The following is a 17,865-nucleotide window of genomic DNA, read 5'->3' as shown; positions in this document are numbered from 1 at the left end:
TAAACTGAGGCTGACCTAGGAATCAGCCAGTCTCATCCTCCCTTCTATCCAGAGCTCTAGTCATGTATCACATATAGCACTCCGCAAATGTATATTGGAGTCCCATGACCGTCTGGTTTCACCAGAGGACAACAGCCTTGACATCCCCTTTAGCTCACAACTGATCACTAGTAAAGTTCACTTACCTGCCTGAGGAGCAGGAAATCAGAACGACTGTTAATTTCAAAGTATTCTGTCAGAGCAGGGGGACTTGACTCCCAAAATGGAATAAAAGAGAGCTGGCCAGCTGTGCTGATGAGATGTACATTGTGTGGGAGATTCCAGCCAAGCTATGATTGAAGCTTTGATGTTGTCCTGCTAGGATATGGTTAATTCCTAAAATATCTTTCTCTCCAGCATCAGAAGGATGCATAATGTGTTTCTGTCAGTCTAGAAAGTCTGATTAACAGTGCAATCCTATCTTGCGCTGGAACAGGCAAGCCAGGAGACTTGCACTGTATTCAGTGTGAGATAGGGTGCCAAAGTGGCTCAGCCAAAGGTAAGGGAAAACTGTTCTCCATACCTCCGGGTAAGCCACTGTAGCCCCTATGGGTCCCTCTCATGGATCGCCTCCCACTCCCCATCCGCCTGCCCCTGGGACTGCCCTCCGCCTGCCCTCCCCCGCCTCAGAACAGCCTTCCTTCCGCCTCCTCTCCGCCCACCCCAGAGTCTTGCGTTGGCCGAGCTTGGCTGATGCAAGGCTCCTCAGAAGAGTCGGCACGGAGGTTGGATGCAGCATCCGTGCGCCAGCCCAGATGACTCTCGAGGAGGTGCAAACATGCCTTATGGCACATTTGCAGCCCTCCTGGGCCGGCACAAGGGACTTGCACCAGCGCAAGGGCAAGCTAGGATTGCATCCATAGAGCCCAATCCTATTGTTTCCCCCATTAATGCAGGGACAACAAAATGTCTACCATTGCATTCTGTGGGGGTTGCAGTTACAGAGGTCTGAGTAAAGGAGCAATCATTCCATTACCCAGGGGTAAGCTTCCACAGTGCAGAGGGCTCTATTCAGACCTATGCTAGCTAAACAGCTGGTGCAGGTCCGCGTGGACCTGTGCTGTGGGATCAGGTCTGGGAAGGGGGTTAGAATTTGGCAGCTACCACTGCCACCGAACCTGCTCCCTTCCTGGATTCAATCCACCCACAACATCACCACCCTGTTCTCCACCCCTCCTCCACCCCAAACCTGTTCAGTCTACAGTTTAGGACAGCTTGGCTGTTTCTTAGCTTTCGTTGTTTTTTAGAATTTCTTTGCTCCGTTTCTAGCTGTTCAAACTTACTTTCCCTGCTTCCACCTCTCATCCACTCTTTGTTCTCCTGACCTATGTATGATTCCTGTTCAGCCTCAACCGATCAACTAAGGGCGCAAACCTTATGTCCTAAACCCTTATGTCTTTCCAGCACTGGCATAGCAGTGCCAATGGGACATGTGCTGCATTCTGCAGTTGGTTGTCACTCACAGAGGCCTCCTCAAAGTAAGAGAATGTTTGTTCCCTTATCTTGGAGCTGCATTGCCCTTATGTCAGCACTGACATAAGTGGTTAGGATTGCGCCCTAAGGCTCAAATCCTAATCAACTTTCCAGCACATTGGCATAGTGGTGCCAATGGGACATGTACTGCATCCTGCAGTTGGTGGCACTCATGGAGGCCTCTTCAAAGGGAATGCCTGTTCCCTTATCTGGAACTGCATTGCCCTTATGTCCATGCTGGAAAGTGGGTTAGGATTGCACCCCAAGTTGTTTAAACTAGATTCTCCCAGTTCAAGTGCGCACATTTTTCCTCCACCCATTCCAAGACAGTCACAGAATCTTCCTTTACAAGTTTCTTGAGGTCTCTCAAAAACCTGGCACCAGACCTGACTCTGTACATTTTTGGCAACCTGAAGCTTTGACATAATATTGACAATAACATGACATCATGGAGCCAAAAATGCTTAAAATTCCCTGCAAGCAGCAGCAGGCCCACTCAAACTTTTAAAAAAATATGTGCAATTGAACATTAGACCAGGTTTCATGGTGAAGGACTTTTTCACAATGTTCAATTCTCCTTCTGTTGTTCAGAGTCACTACTGATAGAAAGAAACTGCGCTCCTGAAGTGGCTGGATAAATCTAACCCCCAGGGTGAGAAAAGGGAAAGATAGCAAGTGTTCACATCCACTGAGAACATAATAGGATTTCAATGAAAGTAATGTAATATTTATTCCAGGCCTCTACAATTTGTGGCCTGCTAAACCAAACACAGCCTTTCAGTCATATATTGCATGTTTGGGTGCCTCAAATACATACATACATACATACATACATACATACATACATACATACATTTATTTGCTGTCCCAGGCAGGCAATAACAGTAGGAGGTTAACTGGTTGGTGACAAGTTAAAGTGGTCCAATTTTTAAAACATGAAAACTACTGATCATCCTTCATGGCCAGTCTGGGGTTGTGCAGGATTGTTTTAGGTTAAACATGAGAAAGTCTTTCAGTCAAGTATGGTGTAGCAGTGGAATAGCTTGGCCACAGAACTGTTAAATGTCCTTCCTCTGCGGTTGTCAAGGAAGCCATTTTATTTTATCAATTTCACTATGATAAGCTTCAGTCCAAATATTCTGGCTCAGCTGAACTGAAGGACAAACTGTTAGTAGCTTTATAATGCAGAATTCTAGCTGAGGAGTGATTTGTGCTCAACAGAGGGGATCACATCCTGTCTGATGTTTCTGCCATGTATCCCAAAAATACACCCTTAACCTTTGTAGAATATCATATAGAACTCAATTTTACAGCATTACTAAAACTCATGATACGTGTACTGTATATGTCAATGGCATTCTTAGATATACCCAGGAAAAGTAATTCTGTCAAAGGACATAACAGGGACAGGCATCTTTTAAAGTGGTGACTGTCTTGTATTTTGCAGGGAAGATCAAATGTCCCTATTCAACCCAGTTTAAAGTATTTCCCATGGCTGTTGCTGGTAGCTTCCTCGTGTCTCTTTTTAGATCATGAGTCCCTTTGGTACAAGAAACCATCTTCTTCTGTGTCTCTGTATGCAAACTGCTCTGCATACTTTTTTTTAAAGTATGGCTTCAGTTTACAAGCAATTCACATATGTGAACATGCCATCAGAAACAGCCCAGCCGTGACACCTGCTGAATCCATAGTTTTAGCCAGCAGGCCAGGGGAGGTGGCAAGCTTGCAGGGGATGCCCTGTGCCCAGCTGCCACCTTCCCTGACCCTCTGCCTGCCTGGTTGCTCCATCTGACTGCCCCACCCTCTTCTGCTGTACTCTCTGAGCATGCAATAGGAGGATATGAAGGGCTAACTTTCTCCTCCAGCTCCACGGCCACGTTTTGTAAAGTGGATGCCAGAGATAATGTTGGGAGTGGAGAGTTCTCCTCCCAGGAGTCTCTCCATCCAACCACTTTACAAAAAAACAGTGGCAGAACTGGAGAAGGAGGAGCAAAGATGGTGGGGTGTGTGCTGATAGTGGTAGGGGGGTTGGCAGGGGTAGGAGTTATTGATGGAATTTGGGGATAGGTTTTGGTGAGAGATTGGCTTGGACTGCTCCTCAAATGCCACTCAAAAGTTCATCTCTTGATAATATCTCTAACCCCTGCTAACTGGGCAAAGAGGCACATTTTAAAGTGGTATTTAGCAGGGCGAGAGCAACTATCCCTCTTTGCCCCAGTAAGGTGTCTTTTCCAGTGGCTGTTGCTGGTGTCTCTTCTGTATTTTTTTTTGTAAGATTGTGAAGCTTTTGGGGACAGGGAATCATTTGGTTTATGTTACTATACAAACCACTTTGTGACTACTCTTTTTGAAAAGTGGTATATAAATATTCTTGATGATGATGACAAAGATGATTCACAACTGAACATGTGAACTGCCTTCAGTGAAAAGTATTCTGCCTGAGATGGAGTCATGAAAGCCCATTTATAAAGTTTGATCTGTGATGACTGATTCATACATGTAACCTATCAAAGGGAGGGTGCTGTAGGTCAATGGAAGAGCTTCTGCTTTGCATCAAAAAGTCCCATGTTCAATCACTTGTATCTCAATGTAGGATAGAGAAAGATTTCTATCTAAAACTCTGGAGATTTTCTGCCAGTCAGTGTTGACAATACTGAGCTTAATGGATCAATGATCTCAGTATGAGACAGCTTCCTATGTTCCAAACTATGTTGGCATATAAATGATGGATATGGGCGCTTAATACTGTTTTGCTGCATAGAGAAACCGCACAGAAAAGAATGAAGCAGGGTCAGAAAACCCAGTCCAAAATGCACACTGCCTGGCCATACTGATTCAGTGACATGGAAGTGACATACCTATGCGCAGACCAGGTAGAAAAGAGAATGGCACTACTCACATGTAGAACATCCTTCCATATCACTTCTGTTTGACATCTCAGAAGGCTCAAATACTAGGACCTGTTGAGCGACAACTCTGTGGCCATAACGGATGCAGTAGCAGATTTTCTTTCTGTAGTTTCCAAGCTAAAACCTCCACCCTGATCCTATTCCCCCTTTTGTTCCCCTCCCTTTTTCCCTTATCAGTTTCTTGTTTTGATTTTCTTTCTCGGCAACCCAGCCACTGTGCTGGCTATTACTACTGATGTTATTGTTGTTTATCATTTTAATGCCAATAAAGGTTTACTAATACTACTAGGACCTGTCCTTTAAAAAAACACATTCTGACATTGGCAATTCTTAGTTCAAATTAAACCTGAAGCGGTGTCTACATATTTCAGTTTGTTTTTCCTAACTGAGAAAGTGGGCTAGCCAGAAAAGAATTGTTGTCAAGCACATCGAATGCTTCTACTCTCTGACATTTGGTGTACATAGTGGCTAAGAAACAGGCAGCCCAATCCTAGGCTGATCATGGTGCCGGGACTGCCATGGCACCAAAAAGGCTGCTGTGGCATCCTTTGCACAACAGGACAGCTGTTGGCAGCTCCACGGAGGAAGGGGACTTTTGTCACCTTCCCCCGCGGAAGAAAAGTAGCCCTGCAATGGAGCTACTTGATTCTGTGGCAGTCCTTGGGCTGCTGTAGAATCAAAAGCCTCTGTGTCGGGCCTCACAGCATGATGTGGAGCTCAGCTCCATCAGTCCTGCCTCCCTCCTGCCCCGCTTCCTCCCCCCAGCTTGCCTCCTCTCCCGCCCTCTCTTTGCCCTCCCCTTGCCTCCCCCTGCCCCGGAAAGCCTCCTCCCTGCCTCACCCCATGCCCTCACTTACCTCTCCACTGCCCGGCAGTTCGAGTGACCGCGGAGTGGCGGAGCACCGGTGTTCCACCGGCACTAGCCCAGCGCTGGCTGGTGCTGGGCTAGCTCCAGCACTCGGCTGTTGTCAAGGGCTCGCAAATATGCTTTATGGCATGTTTGCGACAGTGCACGCTGGTAATAAGACAGCACGCACTGTTCAGGATTGGGCCCTAAGCCTACAATCCTATACACACTTTCATGGGAGTAAGTCCTGTTGAATTCAGTGGGACTTACTTCCAAGGAGACACACATAGGATTGTGATCTGAGGCTCTAATGCTATCCAATTTAGGATTAGCTGCCTGCCTCTCAGCTGCAATATGGGGGTAATAATACTCCTTTATCTTAAAGGGTTCTTGTAAGGATTACAAGATAATTCATGTGCAGTACTTTGAATGCTTGAAAGATGCTATATAAATACTAAGTAATATTATAATTCGAATAGGTAGATTCTGTCTTATATACTAGTATATTGATTTAGAATAGGAATACAATAGCAACTGAAATAGTTGCTAGCAGGGGGTAGAATATAATTTGTCTTTGACAACACATACAAATGAATTATTATTCCATTCAACACACTCCAGGGCTTAGACTTGATCTGGCAAAGCCCTAACAAACCCAGATCAAATTATACTTTGTTGTAAGTAGAATATCGTAGCCCCTGTGGATGAAGTTGAGTTTTTATTGACCTCAGATGTAGGTCATACAGCATTCCATTTCTATTTCTATTTCTATTCCTCAGAAGCTGGAGCGTGCTCTATCCTGCCTAGTACACTCAATTAAGGAGAGTTTCTGACTGCTAAAAAACGATCAAGCTCTAATTTTATACCAGTTTTTATATTATTAAACTCAGTGCTACATTCTGTTCTATCACAGCTATGCACGTACAAGCACAGAACTGGGCAGAGGGGGGTACTGCATGGTTAGGTCTCATGGCAAAATTCAGTTCACCATTGTTTAGTGGAGAGGAGGAGCTAGTAACAACAAGTGGAGTTTGATATATTTGAAGCCTGTTGGTCCTCTTACCGGTGTGGTGTGGTGTGGCGGTGGGGAAGGATGTAACAGCAGAAATGTATTTTGTCAGAAGAGTCACAGTGTTCTCACTCTCCCTCTCTTTCAGCTAGCATAGCTACCATCTTGAGACTAATCACAATAACATCTGTTGATTTAATTGGAACTTATTTTCACATGCCCAATCTCACCTGATCTCAGAAGCTAAGCAGGGTCAGGCCTGGTTAGTACTTGGATGGTAGACCGCTTGGGAATACCGGGTGCTGTAGACTTATACCATAGTCTTTCGAGACTGAAGGTTGCCAACCAACCATTTTCAAATAAATAAGTTTAGGTTATAGCCTAATAATCAGAAAGAAAATAAATTCATTCATACAGTGGAACTATTAGGGAGCAAATGACTTTAGGACTGTAATCTGCTGAAATCTGGATGAATATGAAGCATAATACTGATGTCTATTGATTTTTTTATGTGCTGACATGTTATTGCACTCCTGAATTGCTACTCCAGCATTCATTTAATAGCTATGACACCTGTTGGCCTTCAGTGCATATCAGTGTATTCTAAAAAAACTATAGATTATGTTGATTAAATACGTCAAAATTGTGATAGCATAACTGTGTGTATTAAGAACATCTTATATAAAAACTCAGTTCTGAATGTTATATATTTTAATATGGTGAATAAACGTTTATATTAATCACACTTTTTACAAGGCAACCATGTTAACATTCCAAGTATAATATTTCAAATTAATTGAACTATTATATTTTGAAGCTGATTATCTGTTATTAGGGTTATGGTCCTAAGAAGATTTTACTGCAACTCTCTCACTTTTTATTCTGGAGTCATTTCACACAGGTCAGTAGGGCCTTCCTATGTAAATGCCTTGCAAAATATAATGTTTACTAATACTAATGTTTACATTAGTATCTTGAAGGGTAATTGTCTTACAAAATACTGCAGAGTACATCTTGACTGCTTTAATGATCACCGTTTTAAGTATTTTAATTCTGAAGAGTCTTGCTAAAGGTGGCAAGTATACTTTTCCTTCAAGGATCTTTATTTATGCAGCTGCTTAAGCGTTTTAAGTTTACAGTTTTTTTAAATTTAGTTTGCGAATCTACAAGTGGCTTTTTTTAATGAAGGTTTATCTGTACAATACTTCATTGTATCTTCCATCAACCTATATAAATATGCTGCTATGTTACATATGGAATAATTGCTCCAAAGAGAGCATCCATCAGGTTAGTAGATTCTCTTTTATATTGGTCATACCATATTTATTATAATTCATGATACACTTTTGATGACTGCTTAATGTGGCAATATAGCAGGCCAAACATTTGCTACTGACAGTCAAAAAATTTTTTTGCAGAGTGGGAGAGGGATAGAGAGAGAAGGGAGGGGATTGAGAGAGCAATGCCCTTCTAGCAAGACTGTTTCTGCAGCTGTTGTGTACATTAATCCACAGAGCAGATCTCCAAACCCTAAATATAGCTAGCAGTGTCATTTTACATGACACATTCTCTCTCTCTCTCTCTTTCACATACACACACAAACAGATAAAACAGAAAGACTTTAAACATAGGGTAATATTAAACTTGGTTCTATGTTTTTTCCTTAAGGAAGCAATATAAACTAATGCTAGATGTTATAAAGTAACAGTTTTGACTAATTCTAAAGAAGGGAACAATAAGGAATTTTTCACCCATGCAATTATACATTTCTGTCTTCTGTTGACTCTTCTCAAATACACTAAACAGATACAGAAGGAATTTGGAAACCACCACCCCTCCTCTATTCAAGCTCTTTCTGATTCTGTAGAACATTCTGTTTCTGTTTAGCCTTGTGTGCCTCTGGGTAATTTAAGACAAGCAATTAAAAAGTTATCTGCTTCCCTAATATGATTTATCAGCAATAACTGGTATACAGATATAACATAGCCCCTGATCCTCTGTGCACCTGTGCAATACTATCAAAACACACTAACTCTTGAAAGCAAAGGTGTTACCTTTTCTAATTTGTCCAGATGTTGAAATCCAACCCTGGTACACAATCACAGTGACACGAGATTAAAATGTCCAAAGAAATGGTACTCCTTCAGGTCCTTTGTAACCGAAATGACATGGAGTCCATCGGGCAAAAAGGCGTTAACCTTCGTTTTTGGTGAAGATGGCTGTAAGAAGCTGGACAACCTGTCACCACTGAAGCAATAGCATTTGTCAGTTTGCAGGTCCCAAGTTATTTTGAGACACACAAACCATGTGCCTGCGAAACATTCCACCTCATTGGACAGGATAATATTGAGCAAAGGGATTCCACTGCTGTAATAGCACCTACAGGGGGATAGTCGTTTTCTCTCCTCACAGAATGTCTTCAATAGATGCTTATGCATTCTTGGCATGACTCATTCACAATAAAATCCAACACTAATTTTTTTATCATTTTAAAGCAGGTGGTTTTTATTTAAAATTAGAAATAGTGGGACTTAAGTTTTTCCTTGTTGATCCAGCTTATTCTTATGCTCAGAATGTACGAGATGCTTAAGATTATGTACAAGTGATAAAGATATCCATTTCCACTTAACATTTTAAATATTAAAGAAGTGGATTTGGTGCTAAGAGTTTATTTTTTTAAGCAAGTGGTTTAAATACAGTATGTAGGGTGTGATCCTTAACTTAAAAGTTAAACACTTTTAAGGTCCATTGATTTCAGTGGGAGATTATATAAGCAAATGCTTAATTTGCCAATTGAAATTGATGCCCCAGGGCACTGTTGAGATTCATTCAGGTCCATTGTAGTTTGTGATTGACCTTAATAAGCTGTAGAGTGTATCCTAGAAACATTATCGTAAACAGTGGCAAAGAAAAATATAAATCTGCAATATCAGAGTGCCTGTCCAACAGTTGCATGAGGTCATGGTTTGTGAGGTGCCACTGATGCTTTAATTCATGATGTCATTTTATGCTAGTTCATCAAGTCTAAAGAACATTGCATATAATGAGGCAAATGAACCAAAGAATTATTCACAGGTCTACAAAAAAAGAACTTTTTTTAGTTACCAAGGATGTTTGAACAAATTTAGGATATTTTTGGGGTGCTGAATCCAAAAATGGCATTGGTTTTGCCAGTTTGGTTCTAATTGGGGGGGGGTATGGTATAGCCACCTTGTATGCTAATTCAAGCAGCTTCCTTGAGAGTTCCTAACAGACTATACATACTGCAATTTCACTTTGATTGCATGCATCTTTAACAGTATAAAGCAGTATAACAGGCTGCAAACATTATCTTCAGGAAGAACCAGGATGTTTGCTTAAATGTCTGCAATCCTGCCCAACTGGAGTTCTTATAACTGTATTGTAAGAGTGTGTACAGACTTTCCAAGAGTTTTGCAGTTCTGGAGAGACCCTTAAGGAGTTTCACTGTCCTACAGAAACTCTTCCGGAGGTTTTAAATCTTGCTTGGAATCCTGATATGGATTATGCCACATTAGCACTCCACAAATATAGCAATAAATACATTCCATCTTTTGAAACCAATATATATATATATATATATATATATATATATATATATATATATATATGGGTGTCACAGAGCCATTCATAAACACAGTTTAAATACTTCCAACAAATAACACTTGAAGACAGAGTTATGGTTATAGAGTTGTAGGGTTGTAGTCATTTAGGGATTGCTGCTCCCACTCTCACAGAAGTCACCTACAATCTTTCACAATGATCAGGACCCTAAAGATTACAATCAGCAAAAACAAAAACCAGACAAATTAATAATCACTTTTTGAAACCCAAATTCTGTTCTTAACCATGCCTCTTTTGAAGGGCCTGGCAGCTGCACAGCCATATCTTTTCCCCTGGAGAACAACTACCTCAGCCATCTCTGACTCCATCTTCCACAGGGGTTCGGTTAGCAAGGGCAGTGCCACATGGACACCAGGGCAGTTGGGCCCAGTATTGCCTGCCATACTGAAAAATGCCCCTAATGGTACTAATACCACTGGTTGAAAAGCACTTCTTTAAGTGGAAACTAAACAACTTATTTAAGTGGATATTAGTTAAAGAGTATTTCCAGTTGTGTTTGTTTTACTGGAGAATAAGACAAAAACAGAAGGCAGATTTCTAACAGTTCCTGTAATTAAGGATTTATAAACTTACACAAAATGAAATACTAAAACGTTATTGCCATAGATTTGCATGCCAGAATTATGCATCTCTCCCACTGTTCTGAGTATATGCTGCTGTCTTCAGATCCCATCGATGGCATCTCATCCACTTTCATATCCAACAATAATTCCTGGTCCTTACTTTTAAAGCTACTCATGGTCTCTTGTTATCTCCCTGCTTGTAAATTTCACTGTCCCACCTCTTCCACTCTCCAATGACTCAAGGTCTCCTGCTCTTTTATACTATTCAGGCCAATCTCTTTTGCTGTCCTCCACACATGGGATTTCCTTCTTGTTGTGCTTAGCCTAAATAATATTAACAGATGACAATTGTTGAAACCTGGTAATCTTCTGAGCCTTTGCCCAGTTGACATACCCAACTTATTCCTACCCCCTCCTTTCAACCTCTTGTCTCCCTTTTATCTTTTTCTTTCTTGTTTTTTGCTTCATACTTTTGTGGCTAAAAACAGAATACTGAGTATTCAGTAATTCCACAGAGGCCCTACCAATAAGATCCGAACAACAGGCACATAATTTAATTATTATTAGAAGCTCCTTGTCTTCTCAATAGTTCTGTACCACCCAAAGGGTTACTTTGCACCACCCAAATTTTTCTAAACTATAAATTTGTATTTGATTGTTAGTTATAACTCTTCTTCATCTGTATTATTTAGCATTATCATTATAGTAGTGGAAAATATTAATTATTGGTTTTTAAAAATCAGCTTCCACTTTGACATTTGTGTGGTACCATTGATCTCCCTTCATTAAATCCTTCCTCATCCCCTCTTTTTATCTTGGTGACCTGTGACTTGTCCTTTTATCTTCATTTCTGACTGCAGCTGAACTTTTAAGTTTGTGGAATAGCATTTGCCCACATTCTTCTCTCCTTCCCATTGTTGTTCCCATAGAATCTATGGGAAAAACAAGGGTATGAAGGGAAGAATACATACAATATATGGCATAGATTGTATGTATTTTTCCCTCCTTACCCTTGTTGTTCCACTTTGATTGTAAGCTCCATGGGAGCAGGGACCCGTCTAAGCTGCTTATGTAATTTTGTAAGATACCATGCACATTGGTGGTATAGTGTAAATAGAAACATGTGGAAGCACACAAATCCCCTTTTTGTACTGGGTAGCATGTGTGCAGATCTGTCTGCATCATGGTGTATATCTAAATGTGAAACATAGACTGCATATGTGAAACAGCTGAATGGTGTTTGGAGTTGACATAATGTATTTCTTGAGCATGATCCTTTGAGTGTAATTGTTTGGCAAGTGGTGCATAGTGGATGAAAAAACAATCAGTTGATTTTTAATTTGAATCACAGCCCTACATTTCTCCTTCTTCACTTTGGTTGTTTGTCATGCTCCCTCTACTGTCCCTGAGCACATACTACACCTCATGAAATGTTCAATTACCCCAGATAACAAGCCCAATGGCAGATGTTCAATCTTGATAGACCAAATGTACATGGGAAAGTGGGACATTGGATTGTGGAGACAGGCCCCACCCCCAGTCTTCATGCATTCAGTCTACCAGCCAAACAGATTTTAAACACATATAGGCTGCTTGTGCACAGACTTGTTCACACAACTAGGAACTCTGCTGTTTGAAAATAAATGTGATCAATACATTGGTAAATCATATGACTAACTAATTGTTATGAATAGTTTATGTATTCATATACCACTGTTCTGCCAATGTACTCAGGATGAGTTAAAATTAAAATACTAAAAGCAAAAATAAAGCAAATCAACACAAATGATAAAAGAAATAACATAGCAGCATAATAAAAATAAGATACACAGCCACAAAATGTGGATTTTGTAGACCCATTAGAACAAAAAGAATTGCTTAGCTTGTTTCCAAAATCCAGCAAGCACTGTGGCAATCAAGTCTCAACAGTGAAGAAATTCCACAATACAGAAAAGCCCTGCTCTTCAGAGAGGTTAACCTAACTTCTACCAAAGATAGTACTAGGTAATACCCAGCCCAGATGGTGCCCACCCCAACTGTTCTTAATGTTCATGGGAAATCACAGCCCAATCCTGAGCTTGGTGTGCCTGCTTCCTGCTGGCGTGCACTGTCACAAACATGCCACAAAGCACGTTTGTGAGGGTTAGCGCCGGCCAAGTGCCAAAGCTGGCCCAGCACAAGACCGCACTGAGCCAGCGCTGGTGGGAGGCCAGCGGTCCACCACCCAGCAGTTTCCTGGACTGCCAGGCAGCAGAGAGGTGAATGGAGGTGTGGGGGGGAGGTAGGGAGGAGGCATTCCGGGGCAGGGTGAGGTTGGGGAGGGCGAGAGGGAGGTGTGGGGGGGAGGGGGACGAGAAGAGGGCGGGACCAATGGAGCTGAGAGCTCCACCAGATTCTGAGCCTCATGTTGGGTTGCGCAGCCCGATATGGGACTCTCCAATTCTGCGCTGGTTTAAAAACTGCCACAGAATCAAGTAGCCCCATTGTGGGGCTACTTCCCTTTCTGAGGTAAGGGGGCAAAAATCCCCTTCCTCTGAGGAGCTGCTGCCGCTGCCAGATTTAATGCTGAATGCTGTGGTAGCCATTTTGGCACTGCGTTAGCCCTGTGCTCTGGGCAGCTCAGGATTGGGCTGTCAGTTGTATATGTTTTTCCCCATCACAAAGTATTGCATCTAAGGCTTTCCAAATGATTAACATGGTTGAGAATTCAAAAGATTGGCAGGAACTGCTGAATATATTGATTATTTGCTGAGAGCTCCCAGTAGGGTAGAAAGGCATGCTTTAATTTTATTTAAAAAATCAATAAAGATATTTTTATGAGTGCCACAAAAAACATATTCATATCTCAGTCTTTGACCATGACTGATATTGTGAAACCAATAGCAATATAGCAAATCCTCACTTAAAGTCATTCAGCTTAAAGTCATTCATTATAAAGTTGTTGAAGAAAAAAAAACAACCCAACTCTTTCATATGTGTGAAGTTTGCCCATCTTCCCCATGTCTGTGTGGGTTTTCTCTGGGCCAGAAAGTTCACATTTATTTCAGTGTTTAATATTAGAAGTATTTTGGGTCTTTATTTAGAAGTTTGGTAATGTTTCTGTGACCAGAAATATGCTGTAGGAACGTAACTCTTGTTTACGTATCTCACTTAGCCTATGGTAAAACAGGTTTCATTATACATTATTTTGCTTAAAGTTGCACTTTCCAAGAATTTATCAACAACTTAAAGACTTGCTGTACTAAGTTGGGAGAGAAGTTTTTATACATTTTGAAATTCTCTTAATATACAGTATGTATTTTATGGATGTAGCAGCTAATATAATTTATGAGACACAGGGCCCAATCCTATCCAATTTTCCAGTGCCGGGGTAGCTGTGCCATGCACTGCATCTTGTGGTGGGGCAGCAATCACAGAGGCGTCCTTAAGGTATGGGAACATTTGTTCCCTTAGCTTGGGGCTGCATTGCAGCTGCACCGGTGCTGGAAAATTGGATAGGATTGGGCTCACAAATGTTAACTTATCTAGCCCTGATCCACTCTAAATGCTGGTTTGGGAAATCCTGTTTAGAATTTGTCTCTCCCTTACACATACACACCCTTATGCATGAAACCCTGCTGAAAACCAGTATGACCTCATCAGCTTAAGTTCCCTCCCTGTAAAACCATCTGCCTGGAATTCACTTATTCCTCTGCCAAGTTAATGAATCATTTCATTTCTCTCACCTTACTTTTCATTCATTTCCATGTAAAGTGACAGGTGGAGACTTCTATGAAAAAGTGTGCTGTAACAATATTTAAATAGCTCCTTATTAAAGAGAGACATGTCTGCCAACCTTATAGTAGCTGTCAGCCACCAAAGGAACCAAAGTGTTGCAACAGGCAATGGTAAGCACCACAAAAAATATTGAAGGGACACAGAACGGACAAAGTGCATGGGGGGTGGTGGCAGAAATAGGACACAGAAATGCCCCACATGTTTGATTTCTGAAGGAGAACTAATGATGTATTTCACATTAAGAGTCCCATTCTAAATATAGACAGAAGTGAAGCCATGGTTCAACTGTGACACACACACACACACACACACACACACACACACACACACACACACACAAAGTAGCAATGTGAGAGAGAGAAAGGGAGATTGCTTGATTGACAATAATGAAGAAAAACACCCCGAGGTAGCAATCCTAAACATATTTACCTCGTGGTAAATCCCATTGAACTCAATAGGACTTACTTCTTCACAGATATGCATAGGCTTCAGCAGGGCCTTCAGGTGGGACAGTGGATCCCCATTGGCCATCCCTGAGTATACCTCTGTTTTTCATTAAAAAAAAACATGTTTCTGTCATAACACCAGGAACAGAGTTCCCAAAATGAGGGGATGAGATGGATGAGTCCAAGGAGCCAGCAGAGCCAGAAACCCCCCAAGCACAGACTCAAGATGCTAGTTCTTTAGAAATTGATGTATAGAAATTGGATACAACACCCTTTCTATGGCCAGAAGATATAGTCCTGTTCCTCTTCTTGAATTCAAAGGACTCCTCAGCAGAACCCACAAGAGAGTCATTATTAACTTTGTGCTGTAGGACTCAACATTTGAGAAAGCAAGCAGGGAACCTTTAAGTCACAATGGGTTTCCCAGGAGAAGGGGCGGAGCTATCTATCTTAAGCTCTTCAACACCTATGTAAACCTCAGTCACCCTAACAGTTCTATTGGAGCAACATCAGATGCTGTTTTGAGTCATTCTAGTCTGTGGTTCTGGTTTTTTGGTACCACTAGAAACTTCTGAATACTTGCAGGCCTAACTCAACTAAGTTCACACTGTGTCTTTGTTTCCTTGTGCTGTTCCCTTGTGCTGTCAGATCACTCAGAGGATAGTGTGCCCAGAGCAGGATAGTATCTCATGCACCTCATCACCCTGGAAAACTGAAGGGTATGTTATAAGCCTTTAAAGTTAAGATGCATCCTTTCATCTTCTTAATTTGTTGCCTGAGCCCACCAGTTGCCTCTTGTCTAAGCCAGCAGTTGACACATTGCAATTGGACAAAACAATTACAGTCATTGCTAGTGGTGTGGTGTTGCATTTTAAAGTGCCAGAGCATCTCTGCTGACATTCCCAATAGCCATACCAAATTGAGGTTGCAATTCTATCCACATTTACCAGGGAGTAAACTCCACTTACTATAATAGGGCTTACTTCTATGCATGCATAAGATTGGGTCTAAGACTATAACTTTTTAAAAAAAACAACATTTTCCATGTCTTCATTATAGTGTTTTCTTCTCCAGTCACTTATTCCTACTTTGAAAACTGTTATACATCATTTTAAGATCTAGATCATTTTATCTCAAACTCTTGGTTGCCTGCAATAATTTTAAAATGATTGAATAAAAATTTAACAATGGGATTTTAAAAATATTCCAAATATAAAGGTATATTTAGAGTGCTAGCCTATGCATATTTACTCAGAAGTAACTCCCACTGTATTAAATAACTTCCAGGTACATTCATATAAGATTGTAACCATAATGTAATATAAACTTAATACTGTTTCCCCCCCCCCAAAAAAAAAATCAAAGTCCCAGATCTCCATTCCCCCTCAACCACATCCCTAGTAATTGCATTTAAAGTGTCATCTGACATGAACCATTTGTTAATCCAAACATACCAGGACTGAAATCCTATATACATACCTGGGAGTAAATCCCACTCAACAGAATTTACTTCTGAGTAGACAGGCACAGGATTGCTTTGTTTGACTAGTTAGTATATTGCTCACAAAAAACAAAAAAACTTTGTCTCTCCAAGTAGGACATAACGTTTATTCCTTCTAGGTTATATGCACCCTTATTTTTTCAGTGAGGAAGAACAATAGAGTAAAACCGACCTAAAAGTTTATAATAGACAACTTAAAAAAAAATCTGCAATAATGTGTGTACATTGCTAAACCTCTAATTAAGGCATTAGACTTTTAAAAATAAAAATAAAATACCCTTAACAGCTATTTGCAACATCCAGATTATTGGAAATTGTTTTTAAAATACAGGCTGTAGTTCCAGTGTAATAACACATTAAATGTATTTAAGATTTTATTGCTTAGAAAGATGGTAATAATTTGGAAAAAGGTCCAAAGAAAAACACTGAAGACCATAATGATGTGTTTTACAAATTTAGGTATTTCTCAGAAATCACTCTGGAATATTTAACACAAAGTCTAAGCTCCCAAATTGAAAACTGTAAACAGATACTTTAATTCATGTTTATGAGGTATTTATAAGAGGAAAGCTATTAATTTTATGATTTTTATCTGTGAAAACATAACAGATTCTCCTTATACTTTTCACTGTCATTTGGATTTTCTGTGAAAAGCAGGATGTGTTTTAGTTTAACTCCCTATAGGGACAGATTGCATACATATGTAGCTTCACATCTGATGTGGGGAATTGTTCATCTATTAATTTCTTATGTAAAGCCCCCAGGTGGTGATAACTGAAGTCTTTTGTTTGAATTACTTCTTATTAAAAATCTATTAGGAATGGCTGAGAAGGGAGGAAGTATTGTATGTGAAGAACATTGTAGAAGTTTCCCATAATAGTTTAAATTGAGCAAGATGTGGAAGTAATGAGTTTTACAAGGCAAGTCTCTTCCCAATCTATCCTTTACAGCAACAGTTTTTAACCTTTTCAAACCCACAACCCACCTTTAACCCTAATCTGCAACAGGGATTCTTTCTGTGCGGGTGCTCGCTCCCCCTTAAAGAAAGTAAGCAATAAAATGGTGCTGGTGCAATTGACTTTGTGTCAGGACTCAATCTGCTTTCAGGGCTGAAGCATTTGTTTATCCTTAAACTAAATGTAGAGAGTCAAACTACCCTCTCACAGAGAAAAAGAATTAGATAACTACCTCCCCCTCTCCTATTTCTTTCTTTGCTTGTAAGATAGTGAACTGAGATTTTTTTTAAGACTTTGAGGTTCTGGTGTAAATGTGCTGGCACAAGAATGCAAAAAGAGTTCATTCCCTGTCTATTAGTGGAAATGAAAGATACCATGTTGATACCTGTATGGTTGTTGGGTAGAGAAGGAGACTGACAGAGTAGTGTAATAGAGGCAGAGCAGAGTAGGTTGGCTGGCACATCAAATGGCTGCTGAGTGGACAGCAGCTGCCTCCTTTCCTGGGGAGAGAGGATCAGATTGCTATTGTACAGGCTCTGGCTGTTCAGAACAACTCTGGGTATACATGAGTGGGGGGAAAATTAGGGTTTTTTTTTCCTTTGGGGAGGCAGAGGGGAAATTAGTATTAGTTGGTAAACTAGTTGAAGGGTAATTGATTGGAGAGTTTTGTGTCTGGAACTCAGTATCACCTGTCTTGTACTCA

The 17,865-nt window shown here is 40.7% G+C and overlaps 1 protein-coding gene across 2 annotated transcripts in view; it reads right to left on the bottom strand.

The window, feature by feature from the left end:
• The window catches only part of MYPN (myopalladin), an 80,539-nt gene that overhangs the window by 60,267 nt on the left and 2,407 nt on the right, over positions 1 to 17,865 (bottom strand). The window contains exon 1 of one of the 2 annotated variants that reach the window (XM_066619479.1): positions 8,332 to 8,512. The exons of the other annotated variant lie outside the window; for it this stretch is intronic. The gene's annotated coding sequence lies outside the window, so the exon portion shown is untranslated. Of the gene's footprint in view, positions 1 to 8,331; positions 8,513 to 17,865 lie in introns of those variants that run through there. 2 annotated transcript variants of the gene reach the window in all.

The sequence above is a fragment of the Tiliqua scincoides genome, chromosome 3, assembly GCF_035046505.1.
Source record: "Tiliqua scincoides isolate rTilSci1 chromosome 3, rTilSci1.hap2, whole genome shotgun sequence".
Classification (NCBI taxonomy): domain Eukaryota; kingdom Metazoa; phylum Chordata; class Lepidosauria; order Squamata; family Scincidae; genus Tiliqua; species Tiliqua scincoides.
Note: the sequence above shows the minus strand (reverse complement) of the source record. Positions and strands in the feature narration are given on the sequence as shown.